The sequence below is a fragment of the Camarhynchus parvulus genome, chromosome 1A, assembly GCF_901933205.1.
Source record: "Camarhynchus parvulus chromosome 1A, STF_HiC, whole genome shotgun sequence".
NCBI classification, from domain to species: domain Eukaryota; kingdom Metazoa; phylum Chordata; class Aves; order Passeriformes; family Thraupidae; genus Camarhynchus; species Camarhynchus parvulus.
This window is the reverse complement of record NC_044586.1, coordinates 27605094-27620688: the sequence shown is the minus strand read 5'-3', so window position 1 is coordinate 27620688 and position 15595 is coordinate 27605094. Positions and strand designations below refer to the sequence as shown.

Here is a 15595-nt window from a genome sequence, read left to right as displayed (position 1 = left end):
GCGACCTGAGCCCCGGCCCGGTGGGACCAAGGCGGCCGTCTCTCCAGGGCCAAAGCCGGGACCATCCTCCGGGATGGTGAAGCGGTTCATAATCATCGCCCCGGCATTCCCGGGGGAAACGCGGGCGCATTTTGGCCCGAGCAGCTGGGGCGGCCGGCGGGAAGCTCCTCCCTGGGGGTGTAGCACAGGAAGGGGTGGCGGTCGGGGGAGTCGCGGAGCTCCCGGCGAGCCGGCGGAGTCGGCGCTGCCCGCTGTACTATGCGTGTGTCTTGTGTTACAGCCATGCTGCACATCGGCGGCCAGAGCGAGGGGCGCGGGGAGGAAAAGGCTGTTTACACAGACTGCAAACCGCCCGGGGAATAGTGCGGGAGAGGAAGTGAGCCGGGCCGCTGTCTGCCTGCCCCGGCTTCCTGCTCGCTCCCTCTCACGGGCAGCGCTCACACACACACACACACACACACACACACACACACACACACCGGCCCGAGGGGGGAAGGAAAAAAAAAAAGGAAAAAGGGAAAACAAAATCAGGATCTCATTACTAGAGCAACAGAGAGCCTGCAGAAGACTGTCAGCATGGAGAATCAGGGAATTTTACTCAGCTCCCTCTAGGCTACCAGGAGAGAGCGGAAAAGTCCCTCAGCCGCTGGGTAGGTACAAGTGCTGCTGCGCCCACCCCGGCTCCCGCAAAGTTTGGGGGGCTGCGGGCAGGAGAAGGGGAGGCCACCGATGGGGTGGCAGCAGCGGGGACAGCCCGCGGGAGGGAGGTGAGGCTGCCGGGCACCGCGGGAGGGGGCTCGGAGCCCCGCACGGGGCCGGGGAGCCCAGGGGTCCTGCCCCGGGGTCGGGCCCGGGCAGCGCGGCGGTAACGAGGCGGGGGGCGGCGGTCGGGGGCCGGGATGCCCGAGGGGGCTCCCGCCGCCGCAGGGGCCCCCCGCCCCGGACGAGGGTTTCCCCGGGGGCCCTGCCGCCCCCCGGGAGCTGCGGGTGCAGGTGCGGGGACGGACCGTGTGTGTTTGTGTGGGGGGCAGATGCGGGAGAAGGAGCCGGAGGGTGAGCAGCGGCAGGGCCAGGAAGGAGGCGCCGGGGGTCGCGGGGAGCCCCGGGACCCCGCTCCGCCCGCAGCCCCTCGGCGGTGCCGGGGCGTTCCGTGTCCCGCTCCCCGCGGTGCGGTGCGGGCTGGCGGTGCCGGGGGCCGCCGCCCCCACCCCCCACCCCAGCGGCATCCCGGTTGCGGCGTTCGGGGGCCGCCCGGTGCCTGTCAGGGCGGCCGGGGGCGCCGCGGGGTCCCCGGCGGCGCTGCGAGGCCGAGCGGGGCCGCGGAGGGCGCGGGGGGAGGGAAGGGAAGGCTCCTGCAGAAACTGCAGAAGGGGCTTTAAAAAAAGGAAAAAAAAAAAGTGTCGGGAGAGTTTCTGGCTTGTCTGGAAACAGCAAGACTAATTGCCATGCGCTTCCGGTTTGAAACTGGCAGCAGACAACATCTTGAAAATGAGTCACTGCAGCTCACAAAGAAACTCTGTGGTTTTCTCCCTCTCAGGTTTATGTATTTGCTCCTTTTTACTGTTTCCTTTGTAGTCTTCTGCCTTTTCCCCGGACCTCCCCCCACCCTCTTTTCTTAGCCACCCCCTGCCCCCCCGACCCCCTTGGCCGACGTGGATAGTTTCCACCACCAACTGAAAAAAAAGAAAAACACAAAAAATGTTTGTAAGGGAAGGGAAAAAAAAGAGAGAGAGGGAGAAAGGGAGAGAAAGTGGAGAGTTGTTGTTGGATCTGGCTTTGCTGAAGGTTAGAGGGACTCTGATGCTGCAGGGGGAAAAAGTTCCCTGAATTTTCCACTGGCTGCAGGAAGAGAGCCCATTTAGTCATGGCTAAGTAATGTCTGCACACACACCAACTAATCTCATTAGGAGTTTCCGTTCCCTAACACAGGAGGGTTTTGTGAAGCCCTGTCAGCCTTTCTAACGTTGCAGTTGAAAGGGAGACAAGTTACATCTTTATTTACTTAGGAGTGTAGTGCTGTGACAATTTTATATAATGTAGCATCTTTTAGGTCATGAGGACTCCAAAAGTCAATCGTTGCCTTTCATTTCAAGCCGAAAGTCGTGATTCATCTCGTATATTGCGCATACAGACTTTTCAATTATTTCAGATTCATTTATGCATAAATATTTCTATAGGGTGAAGCATATAAATGGGGTAGCAAGATGTCTCTGTTGTGATAAACATGTTCTGTGCATGTCTGACAATTGCATGTAATTGCAAAGTTAAAAAATTTTGAGCCAAGATACTGAGGTGATGGCCGTATTTGAAAAATATATTCACCCACATAGCTTTCCTGTGGTGGTGCTTTACGTATGTAGTTTTCAAGTGATTTTATACATACCAGTTTTGATTTAGTGGCTTGTGTAATTACTTTATGATGATTTGCTCTCATAATGGTTGTGAAAGAAGTCTATGTTCAGAATTACAAAGATTTTTGCCATGCCCCACTAATCTTTAAATTAGAAGCAACAACTTTTTGCGGAAAAAAAAAAGTCTGGAGCAAACAAAGAAAATGGATTCTTGCTTGCAAGTGGATTTTAGCTGAAGGAAATGTCAATAAATGAGAATAAAATTGTATGCATTAGGATGTAACCCCAAGCTACTTACTTGAATTATCATGTGATAGCATTAAACTAATTTGCAAATATTATGCAAAAAAATAGTGCTTGCAGAATATCACGTGTTTACCTCAGAGGATCTGCAGTGTTTCCTGCATTTCCCATGTCCAAGTGGCACGGAAAAGTTCTTCATTAACATCACTTCACAGAGGACTTCTATTAGTGGATTAGTGACACAATCTCCAGACACAGATGTCTCTTGATTTTCTAGCAGGGCAGTGAAGAATTTTTGGAATAGTATACAAACCAGACAATGCCTAATCTCTGTCTCAATCAAATGCAGCCATCAGGAAGCGAGGGATTATTTTTCAGTTTTGGAGGTTTATTTCTTTTGTAAAATTCTCAGTTTCAGAGAAAGAAGTGCAATACTGGACATAGTGTTGAAAAACCTGTTGAATATGTTATGGAGCAGTTAGTGTGGTGTACAGCACCAAAACTTACTGAGGAGTATTTCCTGGCTCTCACTATCTCTCAGATATATATATATATATCTGTATGCAGTTTATCCACACTATATACTTTTTGTATGTTGTGTTTGTTGGAGATAAGTGTAAAACATCTTGATGTCCTCAGGAAAACAGATGTAGTAGTACTGTACTTTGTGTTGTGTGTTCTGTGAATTTGAAAGGCTGAATGAGAAGCAATCTGTAGATGTGTTAAAAATACAACAGTTCTGAATGGAATAGAAAAAAAAAATCCAGATATCATGTAATGCATGATAATAAAATAAATAATAAAAAAGTATTAAAGGTGCTTTTTATTGTAAATATAATTTTATTCTTCACCTGTCTAAAAATGTGTTAGGAGTATATATTGTCTGCTCAGTATTACAATCATTGCTTACATCTTGATTTTTCCTAATCAACTCTGTGAGTTGTTCCTAAAAAGAAAAAACCCAGAGGCTTATATCCTTTCTGATATCACCGACTCCACCTAGATGCAACAGCTGAAATAAGCAACTCAGTCTCAGGGGAGAAAATCAGCTTCAGCCTTCCTTGTAACTGTTTGTAACACCACGCACATATGTAGAAACAAAAGTGTGTTTTGTTTTATTCTTTAGCAGTTCTCAGTGCTTACTGATTCACAGTGGTTCTTTGCTCCTGCTACTTAATGTTATTTCATTAAACTTAAGCCATGGGAAGAAATCAAGTATATCACTCCAAAGACTGAAGTATTTCTCCTTTGCTGTGCATAAAATCCAATTATGTAAACGTTGCCTTCTTCTTGTAGTGCCCTTCTTGGGATGGAGGTGTTCATGACAGAATTATTCTTAGGGGCAGCTATTGTTGGTCAAGTGAACACAAATATTGGTCAAAAACTGGTTCTGAAAGACTTAGCACAGAATGAAAGTCAATTTTCAGGTTCGCCAAGGTGCACGGAGCTTGTTGCTTGCTCTGAGGCTCATATGTTTGCGTACAGGAAGGTAGCTATGTGCAACACAGACATGGAGGTCCTTGAGCTGTACAGAAAATACAAATCTTAGCCTTGGGAATGCAATCACATCACAACATGTTGCTTCAGAAGAAAGAAATAGGTATCAAAATAAACAGACATTTGGCTACTAAAGATAAGGGAGTGCAGGATAAGGGTGGGAGCACCAACACATAGTTACTTGTGATGCATGTATTTATTAAAAAGGATTTTAACTAGTGTGTTGGTGACATCATTTAAAATTTGTAAGTTCATGTAGTTACCATTATCTCTCTGAGTGGTTCTCTGCCATAATGCTAAATAATCTAAGATAATAAAGAACTGATAAATGAGCTAGCACTTCCCATAAAGATATGGCAGGTTGGGCTCCTTTGTGCAGTGAGGTGATTTATCAGTCCATGGCTTTCTCCTGGTGGAGGTGGCCGCAGTGCACGCTGCTGCTGGAGTCCATTTTGGAGCTGTGGCACTGATTATAGGACAGTTATCCTGGGCCAGTTTCAAAGAGCACTGTTGGTTTGGAGCTGCTGTCTGTGCTCAGTAACCGCACCCAGTGGCTCATGCCACAGGCTGTCCCTGACGGGCCTGTGGACGTCGCCTTGTATCCTTGGATTGATTCACCCTGGCGTTCTCCTCGGTGTTTCCCACAATGGGGAACCTCATCGTCTTGAATCATTAGACAGATGTTTACTTCATCTGTGGCTTGTTAAATGAATCAATGAGTATTCTTGGAGGCTGTTGAGAGCTCTTGAAAGACCGAATATGTTCGTTCTCATGTTGAAGAATGAATGATTAAAGATGTAGTCATGATTTTGAGGAGAATGTCAAGGTGTAGGCACAGGAAGTCCATCTCACTGCACCACAAAATATGAGGCTGCATGGATGGAAATAAAGCAGATGAAGCACAAAGTGCCTCTCAGCTGTGCTCTTCAGAAAAAGAAATTCATCTTTGTCCTTAAAACTTTCTTTAACGCGTTGTGATTTTATGTGCCAGCAATTGTATCACATTTCAGGTTCTTACGGGTTTGTTGTTAAGAGTGGATTTTAATTTAAAAGCTCTTTGAAGGAGACTTTCAGCTATTCCAAAAGCAAGAACTAAAGAAAACACCTGCCAATGAGCATGGGTACAAAAATATCACAAAGATACTACTTGGCAGCTAATTCAATGCCCGTTACTAACTGTATAGTCAGTTCTGCATTTTTATATTTTTATGAATACTGTGGTAGTTTTTTTGCATTACCAAAATGTACCCTGGAGCTGTCAATCTGCTTGATAGGTGCAATTCCTGGGTAGTATCTCATATTATACCAGACAACTAAATATTTAAGTAATATTTTAAAGTTATATGGCAGCTAAGAATATAGGAGGCCAATTTTGCCATGCCCTAGGCAGGTACAACTCAGATGAAAATTATAGGGGATTTTCTTACTGTTATGGAGTTCTCAACACCGTGTCTGATTTTCGGCTGCTTGCTCAATTGGCATTGCTGTGATTGTCTACAGCAGTGGGGTTTGTCCTTCTTCTATCTGTGGATCCATAATTGTTTCTGAGCAGTTGTGCCCACAGTGGTGGTGCTGCTGCAGTGCTTCTGCCTCACTGTCAGGAGGAAGGTCCACTCACCCCACATGCATGGGCCAAGTGTTGAAAACTGTTCAAGTGTATGATGGCAGTTAGAGACAGGACACCTATGGACTTTTGAGATAAATATCAATCAACTATGTAAAGAAAGGTTTTTGAAGACTACAGCGTGTGATCTGTCCACATCTGAGCAGTTAGATACAGCTCAGAATCTTCAGGACAAGAGTCTCTGTAGGAAGCCACAAACTTACTTTGTTTTGATCTTTTAAAGCACTTAGGCAGGTATTTACTTTTGAGTGTGCCAGCACTTCTGTTAATGCACTGAGACTAGGTGCATGTTAAATGTAACTGAGGCACTGCAGTGGCTCTTGCTTGCTCTGTGAAGGGTCCTCCTAATCTTCCATAGCTCTAAATTTTGCAGTGTCAGGATGTACTGTGAGAGTGATACTGCCCATTCCATGGCTTCCCCCAGACCTATTTCAGAGTCATTTCAGTCATGTCTCTGTCTCTGCTTTCCCATTTACTACCCAATATTTGAAGATTCAGAATGTAACTTGCATGATCTTTGCAAATATCATGTTTACTACATGTTAATGTGTTCTGGCTGTTGTGCAAGCAATACTGTCTTAGTTTTTTGAGCTTTAAAGTATACAATTTTCTTATCTTGTGGCTCCTAACATGAAGATCATTTGAAGTACTATGAGGGGAAAACTCCTGTCTTACACATTGTCTTTTATTTTTCATTGTTATTAACTTATGTAATTAATAATACATATTTTTTATGAATATTGCCAATCATGCAAAATTGGTAAAAGTTTTCTAGGTTCCAACCTAAGTATTAAGTCCAAAGTCCCATTAATACTATTTTACACGATGGCTCTTTTCCTGAAAACATTAGTGAACGAGCAAAAATGTTTGTGTAAAAGATGCTTTTGCAGTTGTACACAAAAGGGTAGACTTGGATTATATCCTTCATCTAAAGGATCTAAATGTTTTCAATCAAATGTCCTCCTATAAGTTTCCCATCCTTATTTTGCAACACAGCTGATAGTTCATCTGGAAAACAGATTTCTATTCCACATCCATTTGCCTCTAATGTGGTGACAGCACCTCTTTACTATGTCTCTGTATATTTCTCCTTTTTGTTGTTGTTTTTTTAATGAAAATTGATCTGATGTGTTTCAGTTTAGGCATTTTGAGAAGGAAGCTAATGTGTGTTATTGTTTTTAAATGTTTATGTTGCGGTAGTGTTGAGTGGCCTTTGCTGTGTCAAGTCACAATGCAGCACAAACAAAAAAATTTATAGACTGAAGTACCACCATTATCTCTTCCCAGCAATTAACAGTAATTCACGTGAAGAAGCAATCTTTAAAAAGCATTTAGAAAGTAAGAACAAATTCCTTTTGCAGCTCAGTTAGTTAAATCTGGAGAAAGTTGACTACCTTCAGAGAATTTCTTCCATGCTACTCTAACATAGCTGAGATGGGAATGTGGGTTTGGATTCTGGATATAGACCTCTGTGAAGTCTGGTGACTCAGAGCAGACTCAGAGCAAGTGGCGTGTGTGGTCAGTTCAGCAAACTGTGAGTGTGGAATAGGGCTGGCATAGAAAGTATGACTGCAGCACTCCTTCAGGACTGCCACTTCAGTGATAAAAACCCTTACAGAACAGAGCAGTTGGATTCCCTGGGAGCAGGGCACAATAATGCTGACTGTCCAGTCTCATCCAAGTTGAGAAGAGGGAATAGAGTGTTTGCATTTTATTTAACTGTGTAATTTTATACAGAATTCAGTAGGATACAGGATTCAATAGGGCAGGATACAAGTCAAAACAGTGGCTGTTACATATCCTGAGCAGCAGAGACATTGACAAACCACTTGGTGCATTGATGTCACTTTTAAACATGTGCAATCTGAGCACTCTGCATACAGCAAAGTTTGCTGTAATCATTGGAATAGTGTCTCATTTGTCTCTCATTCATAGTTTGCAGCAGCTGTGGGAATTAGTTTAAGCACACAGGACACAGTACAGGGCAGTGACAAACAGATCTCCTGGCTGAGATCTCATGTATTCCATGATATGTTCTGTGGGGTATCCCGGTGTTTAACGAATGAAGTTAGGTGAAACATGTAGGTCCTTGTTGGTGTAGTAGGCAAGTGAATAATGTCAGAAGATTAAAATATTTTAGTTGGGTTTTGGTTTAGCTTAGTGCATGATAAAGCACTGAGAAGAATAGCAGATCTTTGAGATTTTTATGTATAAGAATAGTTATTAATTTATGTTTTTACTATGAGATAATAAAAATACAGACCTTGACTAGTGCTGTGACTTGTTGCTCATTTTTTATGGCTAAGGAACTTACACTGGCTTGTGCTCCAAAACGTACTGCAATAGAGCTAGTGTTTTGGGAAGAGACTGTCCAAGTAAAATGATTCCATATTTGTAGGTTACCATCTGCTGAATTGTTTTACACCTTTTTTGGTATAATGCTATAACTGACTCCCCTTGCAACATGACAATATGCAGGTAAGCCTGAATGTTATTAAATAGTTCAATGGCTCATTTTGCTAATCCAGCAAATTCTGAAAATCCCGTTTGCATGGTAAGGCAAGTCTGACTACCAGTCTATGCTGCAATGATCTTGCTGTGCTTCAGGTTGCATGAAAATTGCATAAGGAAAACCACCTTGGTTTTCCTTAACAGAACTCCAAGGGCTGTTTCCTGTCCTTTTGGCCAGTTTCCTCTCTGCTCACAGCATGAAAAAGACCTGCTTTTTAATCTGAGTTTTAATCTAGGAAAAATCAGTGTCAAGGGGAAGATTAGTTTAAACATCTGAATATGAAATGTATTAAAGCAGCATTTGAGACAGCAGGTAGTAATAGTACACAATTTAACATATTAGAGCCACTGAATAATTACAAAGAATTTGGTCTGTTGTTGCACAATTGAAAATTTTAATACTTTGTTGTTAAAGAAGGGAGCACAGATAAAGCATTTACATTTGGGAGTAATCATCTCTTGATATATTAAGTAAACTTTCAGATTAGCTGCTGTTCCTGGAGGTTGGAACCTCTGCCTTCTTCAGCTCTGGAAACATCAGAAATGTTATATAGGACAGTCAAGTAATCATGATCTGTGTCCTACTGATGCCGACAAAAATATAAGAGGAAGTCATATGGGAAAAATAAACATATAGGACTGGTTTTGAAAGCAGGAGTCCCTCAGATTGCAGTGTAGCATGCTGCCAGCGTGCCACAGATGTGCACCACATGAGCAGACAGAAAGCAGTGTGAGGAGTCTGCACTCATTTTATGTCTGTCCCAAGGTGAAGGGTTGGAGCCATTACTGATTTATGTAGTTTTGTTTATGGCTAGCTTTAGAAATAATTGAGCAGGTTATTTTTTAGGCCTTCACAGGGAAGCAACTAGCCATGTTTCCTCCTGCTAAGGGCTTTTACTCCAGCAGGATTAAAACTGTTTCTTGAACTGCATCCTTACAGAAAATGTGCAAACATTCGTGTTGTAGAGGCGGTGTCATCACACCTCTGTTTGGCAGGCAACCAGTCCTTTGTTTTATTAGTTTGGGGATTGCAGAACTTTCTTCCTTTGGACATCTGCCTCCGCTTTTCTTTGACTTAGGTAAAAAAAATTAAAAACTGCAAATATTGTATTACCAAATGTACCTACTTGAAGCATTACTGGACATATGTGTGAGTACATTCTTCTCTGTGGTGGAACTTGATGTTATCCCTTAATATTTTGTGAGATTTTGCTGCTGTCTCTTTGTGTTGCTTTTAACCATAGGAGTCTGTTTATTTTTTTTAAACGTGCTGGGCCATAACAGTGGGTATTCTTGCTTGAGAAGGAGACCTTGTAAATTTTTACTGTAAATAATCTTTTAAATTACAATTTAAAGTAAAAAGATGACTTATGCCAGAGTAGCAGAGTAGTCATACCTTGTATGACTCTGTTGAGTAGATCATCCAGCAAAACCCTCTGTGTTTTTTTGGCGCATCCTTAAACCAGTCTGTGTTTGTGTGGCAATATTACTGTAGTTTTGCAGTAAATTGGAACTTGTGCGCTGGGGCACCCCTGTGGCTTTCTCTAATGTTTCCACTGGGTGGTGCTGCAGGAATTCCTTTTTTTTTTTTTTTTCGCTTGAATCTGCATTTCCCAGAAAGACGCCTCTAAAATATAATAGCAGGAAGTCCTGATTTAGAAAGTTTTTGCAGTTTCAACACAATGGAAGGACTTGGAGGATGCTCTGACAGGAAATGTCCTGGTTGCTGGATGTGGAAAAATTACCAGCATTCTGTATCATACACACAGTTGGTTCCCTAAAGTGTCCTGGGTATGGATTGCACCACTAGTTTGATTTATTACCTTTAATAGAGAAAGTTCTGCCTCAAATGAAACCAGGTATATTTACACACTTAGTTCAGAGCTTATTTTTTCAAGCCCAATTAAATTAGCAGTAAAATCTCCTTTGATGAATATATGAAAGCTTTCTGAATAAACAAATTGATATTTGTTTTTTCTCTTTTCTGGCAGAATCATGAACTCCTCACCAACCACATCCTATTTATCACCCTTGAAGCATCTCTGTTGAGAAATAAAGTGTTAGGACTGACTCAGCTTTTTCTTTCAAATAGTTCTGAGCAAACATTTGGGCAGATTTGGCAATTGTCTTTAACCTCTCATGATATAGTCATAGTTATACAGATGGATGAATTTTCAGTGAAATATGTTATGGATGACTAATTTTTAGATTATTTTAGGAAAGTTCCTTTTGTTGACTGACACTCTTGCTTCTGTAATTAGATGAAAAATGTGTACTTCAATTTTTAATAAAAAATGAAAAATAGAAAAAAATGAAAAATATAAAAAATGTCCTAGAGGATTTATAAGCTCTTAAACTTTTCATATTGACATTCACTTTAGAACTGTGTTTAGGATATATATAGACACTACCTTGTTCTGTATTTTTGTCTGTCTGTACTCTTTGATATTTTATATAGTGTGGAATTTATATATGGAATTCTTTTGCCAATTTCCAGCAAGAGGGTTTTTTTAAATTAATTTGTAACTGTTTATTTTCTAAGTATTAATGGACTTTAAAATTAATTTAGTTAAGTAAAAAAAATCTCCATTTCTATTATTGAGAAATGGTGGTTAAAAAATAATGGCAAAACAGTCACATTCTTGCACATGGTATTGCAGCAGTCCTCTCAAGGGTTAAAATGAACCTGAGACACTTAGAAAAATAAAACCAGAGCTGCTATTACAAACTGGGACAGATGTAGGAGGCCAGGTTTCCTGTGGCCCATTTTCCAGTTTCCTGGCTGCAACCTGCAGAAATAAAGGAAGCCAAATGCTAACGTGAATGAGAAACTAACAATGCCCCATGTCACGCTGCTCGGAGAAACGTGCTGGGCAGAATTGGGATACAAAACCAGAAAATGTGCATACAAAAAATGTACACACGTTTTCCAGAGTAGCTGAAATGGTAAAAAAAGGCATCTGTTACTGAGAAATGCTGTGTGCTTGCAAAAGCACCCACGTGCCTGTAAGGGAAATGTAAGTGGAGGTGTGTGCCTGCTGTGATGGGGCATACAAAAAGGAGCTGGATCTTTTGCAGCTGCTTTGGCTAGAGAAGGAATCAGCAGTTTCTTTATATGCCGAGGGAAATTAATTTCCCTGCCCTGACTCAGCCTCTTAATCCTTTTCATGTATATGTCTGATCACCATCTTTCTGTGACTACCTACATGGCATAATGCTGGCTAACACCTTTTATGTCTTCCTGATTTAATTGGTCACCAGCTGGTTATTTTCAGCCTCTGGGCACCCCAGCCAGGCTGTCCCACTCAGCTGTCCCTCCTCTGCTCCAAGTGCCCCAACCTGGTTTATAGCTCAGGCTCCCAGATGTTGTTCCTTTGCAGACCCTCTAAAGCAAAAGAGACTGGTTTTGAACCCAATGCCTGGAGGGATTCCTAGTTCTAGCCTTCAAAACTTGTTCAATCAATGTTGATTGTCCAGGATCAGCAGAAAAGGCTGTAGGGGAGCTAATATGGAGAAAAAAATCCAAGTAGGAAACCTGGGCTACTTGGGAGAGCAGAGCTGTGTTACGTGTGTAACATAGTTGTGTGGAAGCTGAGGACCTCTGCAGAAGTCCTGAATTGCTACAGAGCTGCTTTCCAGCTTTTTGCCTTTTATATGTGGCTTTTCCTATGCAAGAGTCCTACAAAACTCAATGCTTCAAGGACTATCCTGCTTATCTCACAGTTCACATCATAAATCTTTCCAACACTGAGATTTTGGTTAGCTAGATTTGTCTCTGAGCCTCCTGGTTTTCTACTGCTTTGTCTTAAAGATGCCTTGCTTATTTGTTTTATTTTGCCCAGCAGGTTAATAAATGTATTTTTGGATCTTAATGCCACCTTACTGACTGACATTTTATCACATGGAATTTCGTATGTATTGTCTTGTTAAAAGATGAAAAAGCTTGTGCAGCTCATCAGCACATACATGATCACGTCTTAACTATTTCTAGTGCAACTTGCAGAATGTTTTCATAGTGGTTTTTTCATGCTGGTTGGAGCCAGTCTTCATGTGCTAAACGGGGGGAGAGTATTTGGCATGTAGGCCCCGTGCCTAAGTGAGGAATTTGTGTGGACCCTTTACAGGAATATCATCTCTCAGATGGGACACTTTGCTCTATGGATGTCTCTGTCCATTTCCATTATCCTCTTCAGGGAGAGCTTGTGGTGTTGACTCTGCTGCTGCTGCTCCAAGTTTAGTCGTTTCTGTTAGTCCCTCAGTTTGGTTGAAGTAGGAGCAGAATTATCAGCACAGACACTCTGATTTGCTGCCTTCTGGCATCAGACCTAAACTTAAAATTTGTTGTGTGGAGGGCATGGTGTATCACACTGATCATGCAGTTGCTAGGGTTTGTGTGGGGGGAAGCACATTGCAAGGAATGTAAATTGCTAATGCAGATGGTGTCAGTGTGGTTCCCTGCCACAACTGCCAGAGAAATGGATTTTCAGAAAACTCAGTCCTGAAATAACATTTTGCTGTCTAACACAGCATTTCCAAGTATAATTTCTTCTAACTATGCTTGTGATTATTTGCATGAGCAGTAGTGGAAGTGATCACAAAGTAAAATTACTAGGCTATCTGGGTCAGGTCAAACTAGCAAATTTTGTTTCATGGCTTAGAAAGCATCTTTGACTGTCAAATGCATTGTGTAAATATTTAAAAAACGGTAAGATGGCAAAATCAGATATGTCAGAGTTAATGGATGAAAAAATTAACTCTTTTGTCTGTATGAATTTTGATTAGGCTTTCCATGACACAGGATATATGTTTCTAAAATAGGTTGTGTTTCTCATTCTGTACCATTGATACATGTGACTATCTAAATAAGGGTTTTTTTAAAAACTATTTTTTCTGCTAATCCATGTAATTCAGTATGTGGTTCCATGTATTATTTATTGCTCTGCATTCAAATCTTGTACTGAGCACAGAAGTAAGAGGAATATTTATTACTAGTATTTAATATTAATAAAGAGTTGAATGAAATATGGTCACTGTAGGAAGTGACCACATCCTAACAACCCTTTCTGTCAAAGTAAGGCAAGACACTGAATTCCTTTTGAGTCAGTAAAAATTCAAAAGAGTTGGAAAATACATAAATGAAATGTAATGATTTCTGAAGATCTCCAACTCCTCACAGACATAATTTATTATGACTTTTAATACAGGTACCAGATTTTTGGTTGAATTACATGTCTTCTAATAAATCCAATACATCTGTGTCGTGATTCTCTTGCTTGACCACTCAGATGGGGCACAGGTTAAGCCCTGTGTGGCCATTCTGTCCTCCTAAGGGGACAGTTAGTGCCTTGTGGAATTCAAAACAGTTCCCATTGAGAAAGGCAGGTTAATAAATCTGTTGGCCTGATTGGAAATTAAATATTTTGTGTCAGTTATAAAATCCTGTCACTGCAGAATCTTAGATTTTTCTGTTGTTGTGGGCAGAATGGGAATTTGCCGTGGGCAGAATGGGAGCTTCAGCCAAAGTTTATTAGAGAAGCCTTCCCTGTGAGTCATGGGGCGCAGAAGGGACCCCTTTGCTTTCCAAACTCCTTCTCAGAGAGGAGTCCAGGCAGAGGATACTCCTACAGTATTCCCCTGCAAATCACATTTTACAGAATGGAAATGGGATTAACACCAGTTTACCAAATTCAAGAAATCTGAGATTTTACTTCACCATATATACCTAGACCAAGGCTTCTGTTGTAGGTAGTTACAGCTGTGAACAGTCAGTGTGACTCAGACCTGCACACCTCAAGTTGGGTGGTTAGAAGAGTAGGACCATACAATTAATGATCAGCTGAACATGTAATTAGCATGATTTGCCACTTGTAGGAATCATACATACAGTTGCTGTACAAGCAATATGGGAAGCTTTATACAGGAACTCAGTGGCAGATGGAGGGATGAAGCACAATGCAGCATTGAGCTGTTTTAATCTCATTTCTGTAGGGGCAGACTTGGGTCATACCAGTAGAAGATTTATGCATGTACCAACTGAGCACATTGATGCTGAAGTCTGAGGTACACAGGTCCTTTACAAAGCCTCTTCAGAGCCACAGGCTTGGCAGAGTTTGTGGTCAGGCAAGATAGGGTTGTGAGGAGCTGCCTAAATCTAATCCCACCACAGCCATCTGCCCTGGGTCCAGCACCTGGAGTGACCCCCAGAGATTATCCATGGATCTCAGCTGGAATAACTGAGCCACTTCCAAAGAGGTGGCAGTAACCTTTTATGTGATAACTTGATGGGAGTCACCCCTCCTTGCTCACTGGGACCCATGGTTTGTGGGATACTCTGTAGGATTACTTTGTAGGATTCTCTCACCCAGGCTTGTGCTTTTCGTGCACTTCACATTATGCCTGTGGCTGAGTCACCTTGAGTGCCACACTCAGTAGATAAAATGGAATCCAAAACTGTTTACATTTTACAGATGATAAGCATCAGAAAACAGGTTCATCATGGAAAGTGTAGTTAGTACAAAGTTAGCTGTAGATTACCTTGTGACCTTTCATGGGCAGAGGTGAATGGGGATGGAGCAGGCTGCAGCAAAATGTTCTTCATTGGGTGTTCAGTTCCACCTAACTTCTCTTCAGAGCCATGAGCGCTGAACTTGTACTTTAAGATCTGGGTAAGAGAATTGTGTCTCTGAGGTATTACACTGTTTTGGGTGATGATATGATGGTGAAGTTTTTATTGGTGCTTCCATAATTCTCAACTCTCTTTAGTTTCCTCAGCTGAAGTTCTGCTGACAGGTCTTTGTAGCATAGGACACATTTTAGTACAATTTTGAAGAAAGATATTTATATGGTACTTAAAATTTTCCAGAGCAACAAAAGTTCTGTTTGTGATTTCTTGTTAGGAGGAGTTTTATGATGCAAGTTAAAATTATGCAGGGTATGGCTGCAAAATATGTGATGTACAGAAATAGAATTATTTAGGAGGAATATGATTGTATAAAAATGCACCTTTTTAGCAAAGTCAATTGCAAAATTTAGAAGTGTTAGAAAGTACATACGTATATTATGTGTATCTGTATATTTATGATAGCAGATTAATAGGGACACTTTATTATCTATGAAGTTATAGATAAATAATCTGTTAAAGATGCTAATGTCTGCAAAGAGGGTGTAGTTTAAAGGAACTTTTAAAGGCTGTAAAGCGAGTAACTGTCAGGTATATTTAATCCTAGCTATGAATTTTTTTTTCTTGCCTTATTTTATGTGGAAAAGGATTTGTATAAAATTACAACGAAGCAAATGCAAACATTTGAAAGTGCCAGACCTTCCGTATAGGCTGTTCTGTTTCCAGGATCCCTGACAGTCCTAGGAGCCT

General features: G+C 41.7%; 1 protein-coding gene across 1 annotated transcript in view; it reads left to right on the top strand.

Annotated features, from left to right (window-relative positions):
* The first annotated feature begins 204 nt into the window (after positions 1-204).
* The window catches only part of ELK3 (ETS transcription factor ELK3), a 37566-nt gene continuing 22175 nt past the window's right edge, over positions 205-15595 (top strand). The window contains exon 1 of the mRNA XM_030959870.1: positions 205-650. The gene's annotated coding sequence lies outside the window, so the exon portion shown is untranslated. The remainder of the gene's footprint in view (positions 651-15595) is intronic.